Source organism: Camarhynchus parvulus, chromosome 7, assembly GCF_901933205.1.
Source record: "Camarhynchus parvulus chromosome 7, STF_HiC, whole genome shotgun sequence".
Taxonomy (NCBI): domain Eukaryota; kingdom Metazoa; phylum Chordata; class Aves; order Passeriformes; family Thraupidae; genus Camarhynchus; species Camarhynchus parvulus.
Window position 1 is genome coordinate 14599031 of NC_044577.1, and position 21539 is coordinate 14620569.

Below are 21539 nucleotides of genomic sequence, written 5' to 3' on the forward strand. Positions count from 1 at the left end.
GTGATAAAAATCCCCTTTTTGTTTCTTCATCAGTTACTGATGAATAGGGTTCTTAAACTGTGAAACAGCTCTCCCAGACTGTCCTTCTGGTTCTGTTCCAGCTTAAACATATTTTTGGTTTGGAATAAAACATGATTATCCAACATTTTTAAAAAGAAATTGGACCTGACCTGAGCCTGGCATTAGCTGCTGTTGCTCCTCTTTTTTGAATTGCGTCCAGTTTGAAATGAAACTGCTACAGAAGACACTGGCAAGTGCAGAAAAATATAACGAAACAGTTAAATGTTATGCTCAGACTAATGATTAATTGTTCATAATTAGCCAATAGCCTAGTGGAAAGAAGGGGTCTCTTTTTCACTGACAGAATAAAAGGAAGGAAAACAACTGTCTTGGTTCTTATCCTGTGGGGAAAATTGTCATTATTATGAATCAATTTAGACAATTTATTATTAACAAAGACAAGTTTAAGAGCAATGACAAATGTTGATAGCCCCAGCCTGCATGTTCACACTCTATTATAGTGTAATTTCTTTGATAATAATTTCTCCTAGGAACAGGAGTGACCATGTCCTTTTAGCAAGAAATGCTTTGCAGCTAAAAGAAAAAGGCAATGTATCCTCTTGTGCTGTGACCTGAGGTATAAGATAAGATCAGTCTTAAACAACTACTCTTTAAAGTGTATTTATTCCCTTATATACCCTGGGAGAAAAGAGAAAAATACAATAGAGGAAAGGAAAATTACTTTTTCACTCTTGACTGAATCATCTCTTTTCAGTGTTTTGTAAAATGCAATGTGATCATTTCATATTAAAAGGAAATAAATTTTTCTGTTAGGCATTGTGAGACACATTAACAGTGTGCTGAAATGGCATTTATATTTGTCCAGCAAGGCTTACTTGTTAAACCTGCTTGTTCACAATTCAACCAAAATAATGATAAATAAATTATCCCATTTATGGAACAGTTGGATATTATGGACATCTTATTCCATGGAGATATGCTTTCCAATTTGTTTTTCTAATAATTCTAGGAGCTCTATAGGATGGAAGGACTCTAAATTAGGTTTAAGCAATGGTCCAGTGGCAATATATAATAGTGTGGATCCCTGAGTAGCTATTCTTACCATCTAAAGCATCTTTTTTCTGTGACATTTTTCAAATTAATGTTCTTTGAAATGTATTTTCTTATTTTTACTAATTGGTTGAACAGAAGTTTTAATTGTCAGGATAACCACACTAGTTTTTTTTATTTTGAGTTTTATTTATAAATGGTTTAATATTTTACTTCTTCCTAAATCTAATTACTTCCAAGCATTGCTTCAAACTTCTGTGCATAGTGCTTGGACCAGTTGCCTTGGTTTTCATCATGTTTTTGTCTCACTCTTTACAAGTGGGAATTGCTCAGCTGTCTGTTTTGCAGCGCTGCAAGATGCTTTACTAAAAGAAGGTTATGTGTCCTCTCAGCCTAGGGACAAAGTATTCTCTGATACTTGTTCTTCAGTGATATTGAGCAGCACTTGTGTGCAAAATGTAGCCTGGGAGAAGTTTCTTGACCATAGTGCAATACCTTACACTGCCACAGCACATCGTTCCCCTGAGCCCAGCCAATGCTTTTAACGGAGTGCCGCTGTAGCAGCAGTAAGCAGGATCCTGTCATGTTGGACAATCTGGAGAAGTCACTCGTGTTTGCCCAGTGTCTGCTGGAAGCTGAGAGGGACTCCATGTGCCTAAAATGTCTTGAGGAAGGATGAGAGATGTAAATTCACAAGTGTGGTTACTAGAGGAAAAAGGAGCAAGTGTACGGGATTGAATTTAGCTTGGTCACAAGAACCAAAGGGTTCATTGCTCTTACTATGTTGGAGTGAAAGCCAGAGGTGGTGGAGGTAATTTCAGTGGCATGTGGTACTTTGCCATTGCAGGTGGAAGTGTTTGTGTGGAAAGAAAGGATCATCTCAGACCTTGGTGACACAAATATAAATAATATCACTCCTGCTCAAATATAGTAACATGCAACTTAGCAAAAGAACACCATATGTGTCTGTTACTTAAGCAACAAACAACAAAAATGTAGCAAAAGCTTTTGCTTTCGCCATAAAGTTGAGTGTGCTAAAGGCAGTTTGTGTTACCAGGTTCGAAGTGCTCTGATCACTAGTGCTGCCTGCCTGTGCTGGTGTTTGATGCGTTCTTGACATCAACAGCTAAACAGAGCCAAGAACTCCTAAATATAGTGTAGTGTGCCCTCTTGCTAAGCCATTTCCACCCAGATGTCTGTAGGACACACACCTGAAGGAGGAACTTGGCTTGGGAGCAGACATAAACACCTCTAGGAAGAGGACTAGCGCATCTTTCTGCTCACTGCCCAGCAGGATAAAGCACAGCAGGAGGAGCTGTACCCACCATTAGTGCCTAAGACATGGGAAGGGTGCTGGCAGCCCCTCAGCAGGGCTTGTCTGCTAAATGTGTGTGTGCCTGTGACTGCACAGGGGAAAGAGGGAGCTTTGTCTGAGGGATGGCTGATTAGCTGCCCCGATTCCCCATGCTGTGTGCTAAGCAGTGTATAGCTTGCTCTATACTTTGTAATTTCCCCACCCCGGCAGAAGCATCTGCTATCCCTTTCCTTCCCTTGCAGAGGCTTTCTGCTGATCATGTGGAACAAATGCTTCTTCCCTAGATGTTTTTGCTTTCCCTTGGTTGCATTGACTTGAGACAGACATTGCACTGTTGTTCTGCTCATGTCCCTGCTGTGGCTTATCCAAACCTCCTATTGACATCTGCTCTTGTATAGTGGCCACAAGGACAATGGGCTAAGAAAGTGATCTTGCAGTAGGTTCTACTCCTGCTTCTAGTGGGACCAAGATTTAAGACAAGATTATTTTCTTCACTGCCCCTGTGTACGTTTTTTCACATGATTATTGATATTGCCTTCCAATACTACAATGTTTGGTAAAGTAGTTAAGCAGCAATAGAGGGGTTTATTCAGTGTGTGCTTTTGTAGTGAATTGATACCTTTATGTATCAAGCACAATTTTATAGACAAAATTAGACAACTAAGTGAACCATTATGTAGAAAATCACAGCTGCTGGAACAAGGATTCCCTCTCCTTTTTAATTAAAAAAAAAATAAATTACATGGCACTTAATATCTTCTAGTATAATGCAGGGATTAAAAATATTTTTAAGGAGTCTTGTGCTTGTTTGAATACTCAGATCCTAAAAGAGTACTGTACATTAACTATGTGTTCAAATCTGAATTATATACAACAATATCAGGTAGATATATTCGCTCCAATACATAAAGTTGTGCATTCAATCCATTTGACTATCACTTTGTTAATGATAAATTTCAGATTCCTTCTATATAATGAAATGATGAAGTATCCTGCTTTTAAAAACTAAAATGAACTCTATAAACAGCAGTGTTCATACATATATTTTTTCAGTCTTGAGAAATCTTGTTGAAAAGTCAATAGAACAATTGTGCACGTAATTGCTAATCTGTTTTATGTTTTATTAAATCCTGAATGTTGTTTTCCTAATTCACTTACATGGTAATGGGTAATCAAGTAATGATCAGTGGCTCGTAATTTAAAAATAGTTTAATTGTATGGAACCTTGAAAGCCAAACAGGACCTGACATCTGAATGGGCCATTATGAGTATACATAACTTTGCCCCCAAGAACCAGTAGTTGTTTGGTTGGTAACTGGTGTTTAACTTAACATACCAGATGATTTCTTTCCAGTCTGTTCTCAGCACTTCTGTAAGGTGACTTTTAGACTGAAAACTCTTGGGCTTGAATTTTTTTTTCTCCATGATGTGTTCCCATGGGTGTAAAGCTTAGTACTGGAATATAGCCCATTTTAATCCTAAGGTGGTGTGAGGGAAAAACACCCAGGGTGATTTTTATTGCTTGGAAAAATAAATGGGGATTTGAGTGTGAGTCTGTCAGGCATGGCCAAGCTCTGGGCACTGTTCATGGCAGAGTATGAAATGCCATCTGGTAAGGGCCTGAAGAACTATGGCTTGGATCTTAAACCCTGCTAGGGAGAGAAGGGAGGCTGAGAAGCCAGAGAGCAGCTGATGTGTACCAAAAATCAACTGCAATGAAAGACAGTTACTGAATGCATGAACCTCCAATGCCTTGCTGGTTGCAGATTAGGTGACCCAGCTGTGTGTGCCTGTGCTGATATCCCTTGGGCAAACTCACTTGCCTGTACTTGGGTGCCCATGTTGGTGTAACTGAATATCCAGTGATGCAAAGAACAGGCTCTGCATTGGCACAGACAGCTGGGTAGCTTGCAAAGACACTTGGGAGAGAAAATATTACACTCAAAACTAGATTTTTATCATGGACAAATTTCCTTTCAAACTCTTAAGAGTAAGGCTTTAAATCAGCAGCCTACAACCTGTTAGCTCAAAAACAGTCAAATTGGGAGTCTACTTCTGAAAACTGACAATGTCAACTGAGGTCTTATTTTATAGTTTACCAGTTCCTCAGGTAGATATTGGCATGAGCCAGTAAAGGAAAAAATGCATGGGTGTAAGTCAAAGCACAAATTTCATTTCTGGTCAGTTTTATACTTTTCTTTTACACAAGGTAATAGCTCATTTACTTTGAGGAAAAATCTGTTTAACAGCAGCATTGAAATTCTTCACCAAACACAAAGCCCTCAGGGACAGCTGAGCACACTAGAGGTGTGGGCTGACAACCTGCAGCAGCTTGCAAAGGCACATAATGAAAAGCTAGCCACTGGACAGTTGAGTTTAGAACTGAATTTGCTATCAATATATTTAAACAGGTGAAAATGAGAAATATATGGCAAAATTCTAGTTTTCTTCCAACTGTGTTTAATTCTTAGGGGATTCAGATAGGATATAGGGAGTATGAATTTGTAAGTAGGATGGCAATAGGCATTTCTAGAGATTGTCTTACTTTTGAAACTATTAACTTATCAGATGCTTCTGCTTTCTTCTTGGTTCAGTAGGAGAAAACATATTTATTTACTTTAAAGATCCTCCTCTAGCAAAAAACTTGTGTTCTTATTGTGATAATTCAAAGGGACACAGAAGAAACCAGAAGATGACTCATGACAGGAGTAAGCTGGAGATGTTTCCAATTTCCCTAAGTATTTGTGGCTCCATCTTTTAAATATGAGGATTTTAACACTGATACATTAAAATGTATTTTGGGAAAAAATTAAAACCCCTACAATGCAGAAGAAATTACTACAGTTCAAAATTTGAAAATCTTAAGTAGGCTATTGAAAGGGGCAAGGAAAGAATCAAAATATGCCAGTAGCATTAGCAAATTCTCAGAGTGATCTGTCTTCCTTCTGTGGTTCAGGACCTTATTACAGAAGATGACAAAACATGTTTAACATAAATTCAATTGCAAACTGTAAGACTCAGTCCTTATTAATCTATGACCAAGTATCTCTGTTCCTCCTAGCTAAAGTATTAAATAATGGTATTTTACTTTACAATTAAATAATCACTCTTGAGAAGCAGCAGGTGCAATGAAGTAGAGAAAAATGGAAAAAGGAGCTATGTAAGCTGACAGCCACTGATTTATGTATACAATATCTAGAAACAAATGCAAGAAATTAGGTGGCAATAAACATTAATCACTTTTGGAGTTGAACTGGGGGCAATCCCAAAAATGTAGATTTGATATAAATGTGTGTTAAGGATATACTGAAAATTAGGAAGATGTCCTCTAAAATTTTTAAATGAGCCATTTTTTTTTTAGGTTGGCAATAAACAACAGGATTTAAAAACACATAAGGTGAATCTAAGCATCCAGAGGATTGCTTTTCTGTCAGTTGGTGCTGGGCCCAAATGCATTCTTCACTAAAATGCAATTTACTTTGTGTGCAGAAGACAGGGCTGACTTTCCCTCTCAGAAGCTTTTATTGCTGATGACCCTTTGATCCAGCAACATTGTGCCCTTCTGGAAATATTTTTGACTAAAGTGTCTTGGCTTCAAAATAGTCCCAGGTAGATATCACACCTTTGTCCTATGGGATGAGGCAGGGTGTTTGGGTGAGCTGGCAAAGCATTTATTAAAGGACTGAGTTATAAATGTTCTTTTTACGTGCATGTCTCAACTGACTTGACTCTGGTTGTCCCACCAGGTGCAGGAGCACTGTGAAGGTGTAGGGCAGCTCAGGGGGGGCATTGGCAGTTTTGCATGGTGCTGGAGCTGCCTGGGCATGGGTGGCTGCTCAGGTGTGAGGAGGAGAGAATAGTTTTGACTATGACAAGTTACAAAGTGTGTTTTTACAGGACAGTTTCTGCTAAACCGTCACTAAACTCAGAGCATAACTTACATGGGAATTTTGGTTTTCTCTGAAGACTTGGTCTTTTATTTTAGTGCTCTAAATAAAAGTGGAGTGTGAGTCCTGAAAAAGTGGAGGTGATTCCATAATTGAATTATTGATTTGGGTAGGGAGGGAGAAGATGATGGAAATTGTTTAAATACTATTGTCTTAGTGCTTGTTACATGCTCACTATTCTGAAGATTCAATTCCCTGCTTTGTGGTTCTCTTGTAACTAAAATACAAATACTGTTGTATTGTAATGCAAGTGCATAATGCTGTTCAGACCCAAATGAATGACAGACAAATTCCATTATTGCTTCTACACGTCCACTGTGGCTGGATGTTTGTTTAAGATTAGAGTCTATGAGCAAAGGAAGAATCCTGTTAGCAAAATACCATGAAGGCTTTAGTTTGTTTGTGGCACCTGCAAACTGCCTTGCCCATATCTTGCTTTTAAAGATTTTGAACTCTTTATTTTAATGATATTGCCTGTGCTTCTTTCAGTCTTGCAAGCTGTGTGAGCTTAGGGAAAAGAAATGAAAAGTTCTGTATTTGAACTGACATTGTGGCTTAAGTTTTTGTTTTATTTTAACCTACACCTTCAAAGGTATGAAATACCAGAAGCCTTGCGATGTAATGTGCATAGCTGAGCTTTTGAGTTCTGGATTGCATCAGGAAGGAGAGGAAAATACTTTGAGGTACAAAAGAATAAGGTTAAAACAAGGTTTAATAATTCCAGCACTTTGTATCACTGGAAACAATAAATAGTGCAGAGATAATTGTGCAGTACTGTGATCAAAGATGGAAGAAAAAATGCAAATATATCCTGAACCATTAAGATGTTAAAGCAATGTGTTTGGCATCGCTGTAGCTTCAATTGTATTGAACTGTGAAGTTGAGTACCACAGAAGTAAATGCCAAGTGTGACAAAATAAAATGAGAGAGAGAAATTAATGCCAAATGGTATCATCCAAACCTATTAAACGAGAATCAGACACAGCTACAGCATTCACTGTGTCTAATTCGCTTGTATGCACTAGTTCTGAAAAGGAATTTAACTGCATTTCCTCTATCCTGGATAGCACAAAGGGTAATGCATGAAATAATTGCAGTAATTGCCCCTGGGTTTAGAAATTGTATGTGAAAAGCAGGAATCCCTGCCTTGTTTTAGGTGGGGTTTTTTTTGTTTAGTTGGTTTGCTTTTTTTAAACAGTGAGAATAAAATCCCAACTTTTTTTTTTAACTGATGTCTGTGACATAATTCTTATTGGTAATATTTTCAATAATGTTTTGAAATAGTAATGACTCATGGTCCGCTAAGTGTGAAGCCTGTTGTGCTGTCAATATGGAATAAGAGACAGGTGCTGTCCTCAGAGAAATTGCCATCCAAACACAGTATAAAACAGGTGGCTCACTGATTTCATTTAAGTGATATCTCTGTAGTGAGGAGTTGTGGGGCTCCAGAATCTCAGAAGGTAGAGGGGGAAAGAGAGCAAATTACCCCAACCCTTCACTGCAAAACTTGGAAGCAAATGAATCAGCAGCTGATAGTGAGTTAGTGTTATCTGGTTGGGTCTGTTCTGAGCTGTGCCTACTCTCTCTCTCCCTCTCAGCCACATGGAAACCATGGGAAAGCTGGCTCTGGGGTCCAGAGGCCTGTTTGGCCAAGCACCAGCTTTGTAGAGCACATTCAGGGAGTCAGTCATAAATTTAATTGTGTATGTACCACTTGCTGAGATGGGTGTGAGAGCTGCTTTTGTCACAAGAAGCACTCCCCGTGCTGCCACAGTGTCTTGTGGCATGAGTGGTGACAGCTGCTTGGGGTGAGCAGGGGAGTGAGTGCTGTGCTGCCAGCAGCAGGGGGGTGGAGGAGCACTGCTGGAGTTACCCTGACCTGGACTTTGTAGCTGAAGGAGGAATGTTGTTCATGACCCAGTTTTCCCTAGCTCTTCTTCTTGGGCTGTTCCTTCCCTTTCTAGCAGCTTGAGACAGTCAGGAGCCTTCTTGCACTGCCTTGGAGCCCTCACTACATGCAGCATTGATGGATTAGAAAAGACCCATCACTGTTGGATGGAATGGACTACAATTCCATAGGTTTTCTGCTTGTCTTGCAGCTGGAGCCCAGAGAATCAAGGCTTGTGTGTCTCCTCTGTGTATCATAAAACAACTTTTCTGGTGACTTGAGGGTTGCTAAGCATAGAAGAAAAATTATAAATATTGTAAATGAAATTTGAAGCTTTTTCAGTTTTCTCCTGCTGGAGAGCAGGCTGCAAGGCCACCCTGCAGGAGCTTTGCACCTCAAACCTGGAACAGGTTAGATGCCTGAACACTGAAATTGCAAAAAGATACATACTTTTATCCAATGCATTTTAAAATAAGGGTCAAGCCTGCTGCTTAAAACATCTTCCAGCCTCTGTTTTCCATTCCTTTATAAGCCCTATGCAAGTGCTTTGTTGTAAAATGGTGTTTGCTGCTTTTTGTTGGTGTTTAATGTGAGAAATTAGATGCCTCTCAGGCACGAAGTTATTTTCCTGTGGCTTTATAACTTTAAATCCCAGTAGCCTGTTGTATCCAAAGTGTTGTCACTTTGTGAAACAAAAGACACTGCTCATTTTGCACAAGTGACAAACCATATTCTCAGTAAGTCTTTACTCTTCCTATTTGTGCTGTAGTTTCATTCTAATCTAAAAGGACTCTTGTTTTGAGGATATATAGTTAGTTGTAAAAAGCTGTTAAATGGTTTTAAGATCTTATTTGCTGAGCTGGCATTTTTAAATAGCATTTTGCTCTACTTGTAAGTCATGCTTTTTCTGCATCTTATGGTCCACAGCCCTTGAGGTTTTTCAGGCACTTCCAGATACTCAAGAGGTGAATGGCACTCAAGTAATGAAATAATGATTTCCGTGCTTCATGTTGCTCATAGGTGCATTAATGCTGTCATGTTAGTAACAGAAGCTAGCAAACCTTGAAACTATCCCTCAAAATTGAAAATCAGACCTTAAAACTAGCTAAGGAGAAGATAATTCTTGTGGGTGAAACTTTTTGCCCAATTCTTAGCATGGGATTTTAGCAATTCCATGCTAAAAGGAAAAGAATGAGCAAAATCTAATTGCACAACAAATATAGTTGCAAATTTGTAGTGTTCATATGCTTGGCCTCTCTAACCTGGCCTCTGGAGCTAAGAGATTGTCCTTATCTTGTATCATGTGGTGAGCAGTTTCTAGCAGACTGTGGCTTGATGGCGAATGTCCTTGGGTTGTAATATTAAGAACAAGTTTATATGCCTATAAACTCAGTTTATCTAAACTTGATATTGCAGAGGGTATCTTGTACAATAAGGCTGGATCTTACTGTCATTGACATGAAATACTGGTTTTCTATCCTCTCAAAGTACATTATTTGAAATGCTAACTTACTAAGACACTTAGTAATAGGATCTTCTCCTTACTAAATGCAGAAGACTCTTCCATTAATAGAAGAGCTCTGAATCTCATGTTGTCAATTTTATTGTTACTTGACACCTTTACCGAAGGTGCTGTTGCCTTAGTGAAGTTGGCAGACAGCAGTACAGCTCCATGCTGTAGGGTATCCACTGCCAAATCCAGCATCTTTCCTGGAGGTTGCGTTCTCCAGCAATTCAAGCAGAGGGCACAACTGAGGCTCAGGCAGCAATTCTGAAACCACTGCAAGTAGTTGCTGGGTCTTACCTGCTTTGACAGGATACACAAATAATTTCTCTTCACCAGAAAGGCCCTTGAGTGTAGAAGGACTGATTGGGCTAGGTATGACCTGGGATGTTTAGCTGAAATTTATTTTGTTGTCTGTTAGATAAAATTTGAAAATTGAGTTTTGGGGAAGGGTGACCAGGGAAGAAACCTGATTATTCATGTAATGTCTAATGGGGAGCACCTGAACAGAATTTCCTGGTTTAATATGATGTCTTTTTGACAGTTTCCATGCTCTTTTTTACTGGCTGTGAGTTTGAGACATTTCAATCAAAAAGTTCTGATACATGCTGCTCTTATTATTCTTTTTTTCTGGGTTTATTTTTTTCCATTCTTTCTGTGGGAGATGGACCAAGTATTCCTGTCAATTGCTGTGGTATAACACTGGGAGCAAGGAGACTGTGGACTGAGGTGTTTATGGGTTTTTTGGTCACTCTTGTCCAGTAATACCCTTCTGCTGACGTTTTAAGTGAAGCATGGACTCTTTAGCGCAAACGTGGAGGGGGAGGTGTGTACAAGGCTGGGCAGGGCTGAGTGAAGGTCTATTTAATCCAAAACTGAGAAAGGACCATTGGTGCTCTGAATTTCTAATGATCATTTTGTCAAGCTCTACAATTGTGAGCAGTGCAAGCTATACAAGTGTTGGTAGCAGAAACAAAGCATTTTGTGTGGCTTTAAAGAGATTATTTTTGTCACCAAATAGTTCCTCCTACAAAATGTATTAGTCCTTTTCACTGCGTCAATATAATTAGTTCAGTCTGTTAACCAGTTTATTTCATCTAATACTTTCTTCTGCACTTGCTGACAATACAGTTACAAAAAAATTACAAACCAACTGAGAACGATGCAAATAGATTTGTTTGCTGTTTCTTCTACAGTGGCAGTTTGCCAGAGATGACATGCTTTGCTAAATGTCACTAACTGTTATGTATTTAGGACTTAATCATGCCTTTAAGGCACTGGCCCTTTCAAGGAAGAGTGGATAAAATTGCTTCCTTGAGAGTTTTCAGCCACACTCTGCCTGAGAAAACATGACTGCTGGTCGTGTGGTGGGAAATGAAAAGGCGAGTTGATCATCTATTTGAGATGATGGAGCATATGTTCTTGCCCACACCTCCTGGTTCTGCTGATGGATGAGTTATCTCACTGCTTTGGGCATTAAATAAGCCTTGATTAAAGCTATGTCTGCACCTGTAGCCTCAAATGCTCTTTTGATCTAAAGCTTATAATAGGGAAGGAACTTTCAGGCTACGAAGTCTAAGACCCTAAATACTCCTAGATTTTCTTACAGTAAAACATAATGTGAATGGCTAATTAGAAAATAAAAAGACTCACTTTTCAGGCTTTTATCCAACTAACACTGAACCAGGAGGGCTGAGGAGGTGTGAGTCTAGACTGGGACCTTTGATCTCTAAAGAGACTGTTGACCCAGGATGCACAACTGCTGCCAACTTCTAATTCTTAACTTCTCGAAAATATCGTATTTCATAGCATATTTATAAACTTCAGAATGTATTCAGAGGCAGCTCATGGGAACACAGCTAAATCAGGATTATACTGCACTGTGGAAGTATGTAGGATGTAGCTGTTGAATAATTTAATGCTTTTTTGCTCTATCAACTTTTTAGTCAATCCATTTTCCTTAGCATTTAGTCAACTCTCAAAGGTTCCCTTTCAAAACTCAAACTATTACAAACTCTTGCAGATGTGAGTCTAAGTGCTATCAGCAGTACTGGATTTCCCAAGAGCTGTCTCTCATGTCAGGTAATTTCATTTAGCGTTTTAAATCTTTAGTCAGTAACTCATTGACAAAAATAGTATCTTGGCTTCAAAATCTGCATGACCCAGTTTACAAGAGCAACAGCCTAAGCTAAGCAACAGTGTCCAAACTTCTTGCAGTGTTTCCCCATTGTTCACAAAACTGCTCTGTGGAGTAACAGTTGGTAGGTTCAGGAGCCTGACAGCTGCCTCTTCTCTGCCAGAGTACCTTCTGCCTCTAATGTGAGCTTCCTCTAACTCACCTCTCCTGGATGTCTTTACTCAAGCTCTTCTCCAGAGCTGAAGTGTTTGAAGAGATGGAAACAGCATCTGTCTTTGGTGGCACCTGCTCCCTGGCCACCAGACTCTGGTTTAACATCTTCACTGATTTCTGGAAAACTCTTTTTGGAGTTTTTTGAATAGTTTAGCCTGCTATTCATACATTTACAAAAATTAGAGGTGATTGCAGCAAATCCTTTAATGAGCATACTCAAACACATCTGGGCTGAAATATTACAGCTTGAAAGAATGTAACATATGCTCTACTCTCAAACAGGGTCTTGCAAACCAAAAATAGCAGAACCTGAGTTCTAATAAGTAAAACAGAAACAGATGCACTTTGCACGGATTGCTTGATTTTTTTTACCCTTGACTTCAGCAGAAAAAACATCCTAGAACCATTATATATTCCTTGCTGCAATATAAATAAAACACAAATGCACTCTAACATACTGTCATCAGTGATATTTGTATAAAGCAGTGGGTTTACAATGGTACATAATTTATTTTTGAAATTATATTTAATTGCACTGAAATATTACTCACTGCATGCCTCTTCCCATTCTATTATAAATGCATTTTAGTATGCTCCCTGCTTGCAGCTGAAATAATAAATGATTTCATAACTTGAGTTATTTGTGGGATACTGGAAATAGGTTTTCTGTCAGTAGAAAGACATTTTATGAACTTGTTATGGTGTGGGTATTCATTGCTTCCTCTCTTCTGGCAGGATAAGTCTCTGGACAGTAGTATCTAGTACTTAAATATTTTGGAGGAGCTAATGCTAAGAAGAATATTGAGGGTAGGCGTCAAATTATAGTTTTGCCCAAGATTTTAGTTTTACCGACATGTATTGAATAATACTTCACTAAATATCTTCAAATCTGTACATTATAATTATAGCTTTGGTCTTGTGTTGTAACTTCATTGCTCTCAGCGCTTTTAAAACAGGTTTTTCTCCCTCCATCATAGAATTTATCATTATGTATTAATAATGGGAAAACAATACATCTGGTATAATGGTTGTCATGAAGAATATTGAAGTGGTGCTACTTCTCACAGAAAGTATTTTCCCAGTACTTAGCTGAAACACAAGATAACATTGATGCTATAATATTTTGTTTTCTAAACAGTAGATTTGCTATGCAGTACTTCTACAGACTATTAGATGGTACATACCATCTTAATAACAAGCTAATATTCCTCTTCTTGAAATGCTATTAAGATTACAATGTGAAATGCACAAAACTTTAAAAATTTCAGAGTTCAACAGAGTTATGAAACCCAAACTTGGTATGTTAGTATATGGCATGATCATTGCTTTCTTTCTGTTTTCCAATTCTTTCTTTTCCTCTTCTTTTTTCTGCCTTATTCAACACTTCCTGTGAAAGGTATTTTTTCTCCATCTTTCAGTGTGTGGTCACATGTATTATTAACTACTTGCTATTCTAGCCCTGCCATAAAAAACCCCAGGCATGTTAATATATGCCTAGACTTGTGTATGGCATGCCATCAATTGTGGTATTGTGACAAGTATTAATGAACTCATCCTTAAATTGGATCTATTATGGGAGACTGTGTATGAGAGAGAAAAATGTCTGTCATTAGCTGTAGATACATTTTAGACATGAGGCTATGAGATGCAAGGTTAATACTATAAACTTGTCTGACACTGAGAACTCAGTGAATTTTATTTTTGAAGTACCTGATGTTAGGAAACTTTTTAAAATCATAAGGTGAGTGCATGAGTACTTGTCGCTTCTGCAAATCACTCTGTAGGTATTGGTAATTTGGTGTCTGTAGGTATAGTGGATGCAGAGGAAACATGAAGGGCTGTTAAAGATTAAAGGATTGTCAGAGGAAGTTAGAGGTGGTTCAGTGCTCAGGGATGTGTTCGTGGTGGGTTAGTGCAGGGCCTGGATAACAAGGTGGCACCAAACAAACCTTGTTACAGAAGTAGTGCTGTCAGTTTGGTGCTGACAGCAGCTCAGGCATGTGCACAAGCCCAGCTTTGCAGCTATAGCCTGCCTCTGCCTGGGGTGCAGGGCAGGCAGAGGAAATTGTAGGATGGTAACTGTTGTCCAAGAAGTATTATCCTGTCATTACTCTGTATTAGCCAGCTAATGACTCTTGAAAAATGTGCTAGACTTGTATGCTCTTGGGTAGAACTCTTGAAGTTGGGAACTCTTAAGGCATTCTCCATGTGAAGGAATCAGTTCTAGGAAGCAGTCAGTACCAAGGTTTGCAGCGCAGACCTGTGCAGTCTGAGCTAGTGCAGTAATTCCATGAGAATAGGGAACTGAAGAAAGATGAAATGTGCTTTTGGCTTCATAAGAAAGGAACCTCAGCAGCCTCTCATTACTCCTGGTTAATTTACAGCTGTGTAACAGTACAGCCTTCAGTAGGATTCTGCTTCTGCCACTGGATCGTCTTCAATTACTTGCATCCATCCCGCCAGCTCCCAGTACCTTCCTGTGCCCTCTTTCCTGTGCCCTTTGCCAACACATCTGTATTTCCCCATAGTGCCTCTTATCCTCTATAGAGCTGTTTCTTTGCCAAACTGTCCTGACATCTTGCCTCGCTCATTATTTCTTGTAGGTTTTTTTCCTGAGCTTTACTAATGCTCTTCTCTGCCCCTCTTTTTTTTATTTCTGCTGTTTTCAGGTGCCAAAAAAGAGGATAAATATCGTGTTTCCTCTCCATTACTCCTCACTGTTTAATCAGCCAAGCTGTTTGGGCACAAACTCCAGAAGGAAAAATAATTGGGCTCAACAGACAGCAGTAAGGGCAAAAAAAATTTACATTTTGGATGGTCAGGCAGGTAAAAGATACTAAGTGCTCAAATAGTTTTATTCCATAGTGGCAGACCCCACTCTTTGATCTATACATCAATAGATCACCCCTTTATCTATAAAAAATATATTTCTAGTCTGAAATATGTCTGTAGTTAATAATCCTGTTTCTCTTATGCTTTTGGCCATTTAGAGAAGGTTTAGGATTATATTGTTTAGGGAACTGAATGCACAAACTAAATCATGATTTCATACTCAGACTATTTTTTTTTTTAAATTTCTGTGATGATGAGACTGGTTAGTGCTATGGGTGCTCTAGATGAGATATAGGGCTAAATGTAATTTATTTCAATGCATTTTAAAATCTTGCACTAGGGCCAGTAACAAACTCTGGGTGCTCTCACTGGGTGAGTCAGTTCCCTCCCTCTTCTCTCGTATCAGAAGACCCATCTCTGATCCCATAATTTGTACCATTAATTACTAGCAATGGCAATACACAGACCTCAATGAAAAATGTGTTTTTCCTTACTGAAGTTGTGTACATTTGAATTTCTGATTGATGTTTGCCAATTTATGGTTTTGTACTTCTTTTTTTGAGGACTTTCCCCTCTAATTCTTAATGGAAGTAATAGAGATGGTAATTTCAGTTTCTATTTGTGATGATTGTGAACTTCTTGCCATGGCATTAATCTTACTAACAACACATAGCTTACAGAAACACTCACTAACCTTATATGTAACACCCTAGAATAGTGTTTTTACTGAAGTTGTCAAATGTGCCACAAATTTTGGCTTACTAAACTGACAAAAAGCACCTTCAGAGTCACCATCAGGTGCAGGATTGCAGAGTAAACTGTCTCAATTTGTGCTATCTGTAAAGCTTAGTTTTCAATTGGAATACAGAGATAAACTTGGCATGTTTTGTCAGCTAGTGGAAAATAGGAGCTATTATCTTTTGTTACAAGCAATGGTGACAAGACCTGATCACAAAGAGCAGCCCCAGAAAAATGATTAAGAGCATATAATGCCTTCAACAGGTAAATTCTAGCTTGAACTAAATAGTATCCTAATTTAATAACTGGAGGGAGTGGAGAATCTGCCACAATTAACATACTACTTGACTGTTTTTATCATAAAAGAGAAAACCATAAGTCATACTGGCTAATTAGAACAATGATTAATTCATTGGTGATAATGTGTGAGGTCTGCTACCTATCCTGGTTCAGCTTTGCAGAATTAAACATTCTTCTACCACATATAAACACTTGGGCAAAGTAAGTTGGTGAAGTCCCACTTTCTGAACTCACTGTGCTTGGTTAGCAGAGATTATCAGCACTCTCCTCCCTTGAAGGCTGAGAGGTAGAGTATTTTAATTGGAAACTGGCACATTTTTGCTGATCAGAAAAAAATCCATTTCCACAGGAAGGGGACAGGATTCAGAGGTAATTATTCCAAATACTTGGTCATTACTAAAAAAACTTTGAATAAATGTATTTTTAATACCCATAAGCAAGTACTGTTTTAGCAAAACCACATCACTTATAAGTGCAAATAAGGCAAAAGATCTGAAGTTTATTATAGTGCAATGGTTTCCAAAGTAGTAACAAGCCTGTAGAAGGTGTTGGAGGGGGAAGGGTCAGGGCCAAGAGGAAATTTCACTATGAGAAAACTTTACGGAAGAAAGAGTAGAAATAAAAGGAGGGGAGTGCCTGATTTTTCTAATTTTTCTTTAAAGTCCTGTTACACTAAGTGGTTTTCCTTTGCCTTCTTGAAGCAGAGTTTTATGCTGTAGTGTATTAAAAGCTGGCTTTTAATTTTGAATGTCTTCCATCATGTAACAAGTATAAAGATTTGCATTCTGAAGGAAGCGATTTGATTTTAGTGAAGCAATATTTTTGACCTGAAAAATACTGTTCCGGAAGCTCGTGGGATAGGAAATGGTATAACCCCATGTGGTAATGACACTTGGAGCTGTGCTTGACTGAGACAAAAATAGGTTTGGTAGCTGGTATATTCCTGCAGCAAGGCTGCACTTTAATCAGGATGAAGAGGATTGTGCAGCCAGGAAGCAGGATGATGTGGTGTGAATTTTACCTAATGAATTCATGTCTCTTATCCTGAGCAGAGGAGAGGCTGTACTGCTTACTGAAGGCATTCAGGAAGGATTGAAGCAGGCAGAGAGAGATTTTTCACTTGGCAAACACAGTTCAGAACTCAGGCTGTCCCAGATACTGGTTAGATGAAGGACAAAATCAATCACTATGTTCCTGTCAATTCAAGCACACTTTGGCTTTTCCTCTCTCTTCTTCCATGTAGCTTCCCTCCATCTGTCTTGTACTCTGGATAATGATAACCCTTTGCTCTGCCTCTTTTCTATTTTTTTTGTGCCCCCATGCATCCTTGCCCTACCACTGCCCTCCTGCACAACATTTCTAAGACCTGGGCACTCTTTCATATCCATACTGTTTCACATCTCCGGTTCTTAAACATACTCCCGCTGGCCCCCAACTCCTGCAGAGTTGTTCTTGATTTTGCCTGTTGTCTGTTCTGCTGTGAAACCACTTTCTGAGCTTGTTGTGCTGCCAGTGCTCCCAGTTTCTGCTCACCTTCCTTTCTCTGGCTCCTTCTCAATGTTGCAACAGTCAAACTAATTGTCTCCCTACCTTTCATTACATGCTCATTAATGACTCTGTGCCTCCTGCCCTCATTGTCCTATGGCTTGAGAGCCAACAGAGCTGCAAGAACTAAAGGACAACATGCAGAGTGCTTGTGGACAAAACAGAACCAAATGAAAACCAGGACTGTGAGGAATGAGAGGGGATTAAAAGGCCCTCATCACAAGGGCAGTGGGCAGGGGCTGGTTTGGAAATCACAGTATTCAGGACCAAGGAGAATGGAATAGGATATCCTTTAATGGCTGGCTGAAAGGGGTCTCAGCCAATGCTGTCCTGCTGAAGAGCAGCATCACACTTTCATCAAAGGCTCTCCCACCCCTCTTGCACTTTCAGCAGCTTTCCCACAGTATGCATTGATTTGGGTCAGTTTGCTGATTCAGCTGCCAAAGAAGGGGTGGGGAAGCAATAGAAATTACCATAAAAGCATCTCTTTAGAAAGGTGCATTTAGTATTCTGAGGAACAAAGAGGAAGAAGAGTACCTGGCGGAGAGAGACTGTGTAGGAGGGATTGCTGATGTTTTACTGGGTCTTAATACCTCTAGAAATAGAATGTGGGAGAAAAAATATATCAAAATAATTGGGGAAGGAGTAAAATACTACGTCCTTCCTTCTTCCCTAAACAATTAGGAGCAAAAGAGAATGGTTGTATTGACTGAGTAACTAAATAAATCTGACAAGTCAAAATATCCAAAACAGTTGTCAACTGGAATTTTGCAAGTGCCTTCAATCTAAGCAGGAAATTATTTTACTCTGGTTTGACTGCCCTTTCTTCTCCACCTCCTCTTCCCTCATTTCAGCCATCTGTTGTGCCCTTTCATTCCTGAAGGTATCTTTCTTTGTGAGAGTGGTGGTCTCTTAGTGTACAAAATGCTGAAGATGGCAGGACCTTGATCTCTGCCTGAGGCACCTACCTGTCTGCAGTGACATTTCCAGTCAGAGTCTCTCCAGACAAGGACATGTCTGCAACCAGAGCCCCATTTGTGAGGGATACAAAAATAAGCCATGCTTACCCAGGACCTGCTTTCAGCTGAGACAAGCCCACTTCCAAATGAAGGCATTCATTTAAGCATATGGATACTGAGTGTTAAATAAACAGATGTACCTGCCTTGAAGTAATGGGGCTTGATATAGTGGAGAAAGGAAGTTTAATGGAAAATATCCTCAGGAAATTCAGTCTTCTCCTAATTACATTTTACACATAAATGCATAGACAAGTTCAGACTTTATTAGAAATTTTACAGTATTTTAATCGGCAATCATGACGTTATAGTATGAATTACAAACTGATAACTAGCACATATGTAGTAACAGGGTTTTTAAGTATAGCAAAATTCTGAAAAAGATGATATAAAACATGTTGGACAAAATTCTACCTACTAGTTAAGTCTGAGACAAGGCTCTCTTCTTAACTGTGAACTTTGTTGCAAGTCCAGATCCAGTTCACGTCTTCTGTAATATTAGGGTTATACAACAATCAACCTCACTATATTTCTTATTTTGTTTGAATCCTCATTTTCCCATACTCATAACTTGCTGTCTTTGTTTTCTTCCACTCTGACAATTGTAAGAGATCCTTTAAGACAGTGACCAAATTTTAGTAGCAAATCTATTTGTCATGTCTGAGTAGCTTCTTAATTACTAGTAAATTGTTTGATGTCTTATCTTAATTGACACTTGAACTGTACTGTCAGCTGAGTGTGTTTTTGTAACCCAGCCAGCTTCTATGTGGAAAATCAGCTCTGACAAAGCTGAAACCCTTTACACCTTGCATATTTCTGGGGTTTAGAAGACTTTTTAACTGCCAACATGTTGAACACCTCAGAGTGATTATTTGTCTTTCAGATGCCACAGATCGTCTTTCTTTGGTACATGCTCACAGCATTTGTTGGTGCTCTGGGCAGATTTGGCCTCAATATGTCTGAATTCTTTTCTCTTGTGTGCATTTGTTTCCTCATTAATGTTTGGTGGTTTCTGTGAGTTGTAATTATCTTGGAAAAGAGACTGCTTGCATAGTGGTGGTGGGGTTTTGCCCAGCTGGCTGAGCTGCTGCCAGGCACAGGCAAACCATCACTGTTCTGGAGGGCTTTTTCCCTGCGTTGAATGAAGTGCTGTGTGTAACACAACCCTTGTTCCTCTTGCTGAGTAGTAAAATAGAAAAATTATTCATTGTAAATCATCACAATTAAATCTTTGTGTATTAAGTCTCTTTCACTGTAATTTGAGAACTTTAAAATGCATTTTAATAAAAATTATTTCCATAGTAATTTTATAGAGAAAATGCTTACTCAATTATGCCTGACTGTATATTCAGCTTGCAACTTCTGTGTTTTGGATTTCTGAAGGGACTAGAGCTAGAGAATTAATCTTGCTGGTAGAAGATAGGTAGACAAGCTCAGGTTGTGCTTCTTGCTGGTGTCACTCTGGCAGATACAGGCTATCAAGCAACAAACCGTGAAGAACAAGGAAAAATTTAGTTGGATATTTTTTTAAAAATAGTCAATTAAAAGAATAGTACCATGATAAATTTTTTCCAACTAAGAGTCAAGTAGAGTTGAGTTATGAGGCTGCTCAGCATGCAGTTGTTTCCCCCAGCCCTCTTTTGCATTCTTTACTCAGTAACATCTGTGGTATGTTCTATAACCTCCCCATACAGCAGTATTTTAATGCTACTTGTCATCTTCTTGAAAATAGGAAGAAATATGATCAGGAGACAGAATGAGAAGCTAAACAACTGCCTTCTAAAGTGATTTTAATACAGTGAGGAATTGAGTGCTGAGGTATTTTAATAGAACTAAAAAGATTTATTGCTACTTTGTCTTAAGTATTAAGCTACAGCACTTGCAAAGCGTGATGTCCTTTGTTATGGAATCAGGAGCTGGTGTTTCGGAGATGGTCTTGTAAAAGCAATTGCAAATAGCATTTTTCATTCTAAAAAAATTAAAATCTGATGTGTAATAGATTTGTTTTCTTTCCCTGTAGAGCAAACAAGACTAACAATATCCATAGGACTGCTTATGTGATGCAAATTACATCCTCAGTGGAAATGCAAGTAATAGGTTCTGGTCCTACAAAGGAAATGAAATTTTAGAGTAAAAATACTTAATCTGATTTATGTATTTCTTACCTTTAATTGACAGTTCTAAATATAATTGTTTAAAAGTTATGTAATAAAAATCACTTGCTCACAATGCAAAGGATTAAGAAATTTGCTCTTTATGTTGAAATTATGTCATCTGAAGATATTTGAGTTTATTTTTTTTTCCTAGCAGAACCTTAAATATTTCTAGAAGAAAACTAGAAAGAATACTAAACCTATTAGTTAATGGTTATCTACTGTATAAAAACAAATATACCATAGGGAGAACACAGGTACTGTGCAAGGTATCCATTTTAGAAAGCACATATCTTTTCCCTGGAAAATAGGAGTCCCTGACTTTTCTGTTTTACACATAAATTTGGTGCAATAAATTGTAATTCTGTTGTGACTACCTGATGTCTGGACTAGGAAAATAAGTATTCATCTTGTCCTAATGCATTGAAGGAAGATATTTAAATTTTACATTCCCCTCTTTCCATTTTTAGCATCAAGTTTCACTGAGATGATATTATTTTCTCTCTGCCTTTTGAAGAGCTTACTGCAACTTCAGAAAATCTCAAGACATCAGAAAAATACTTTTTTGTGATCCCTTTTGTTTATTTATAAAAGATTACTTAATGGAATTCATTCTTTCCAACTTGCACACTTATTTAAAAGTCGAAATCCAGTTGCCAAGCAAAATAAACACAGCAGGGTAAGCTGCTGTGGAAAAACAAGACATCAATATGTAATTTTGTTGAACTGACAAAGTGAAATCATAATATTAACCTAATAATAGTGTCATAGAAAGACAATCATAGCATTATTTAAATATTGTAATAGATCTGTAGCCTTATAAGATAAATTCCTCTGGTTTGCCACAGAGATGCATGTTTCCTTCTTCACTGAAAGGTGT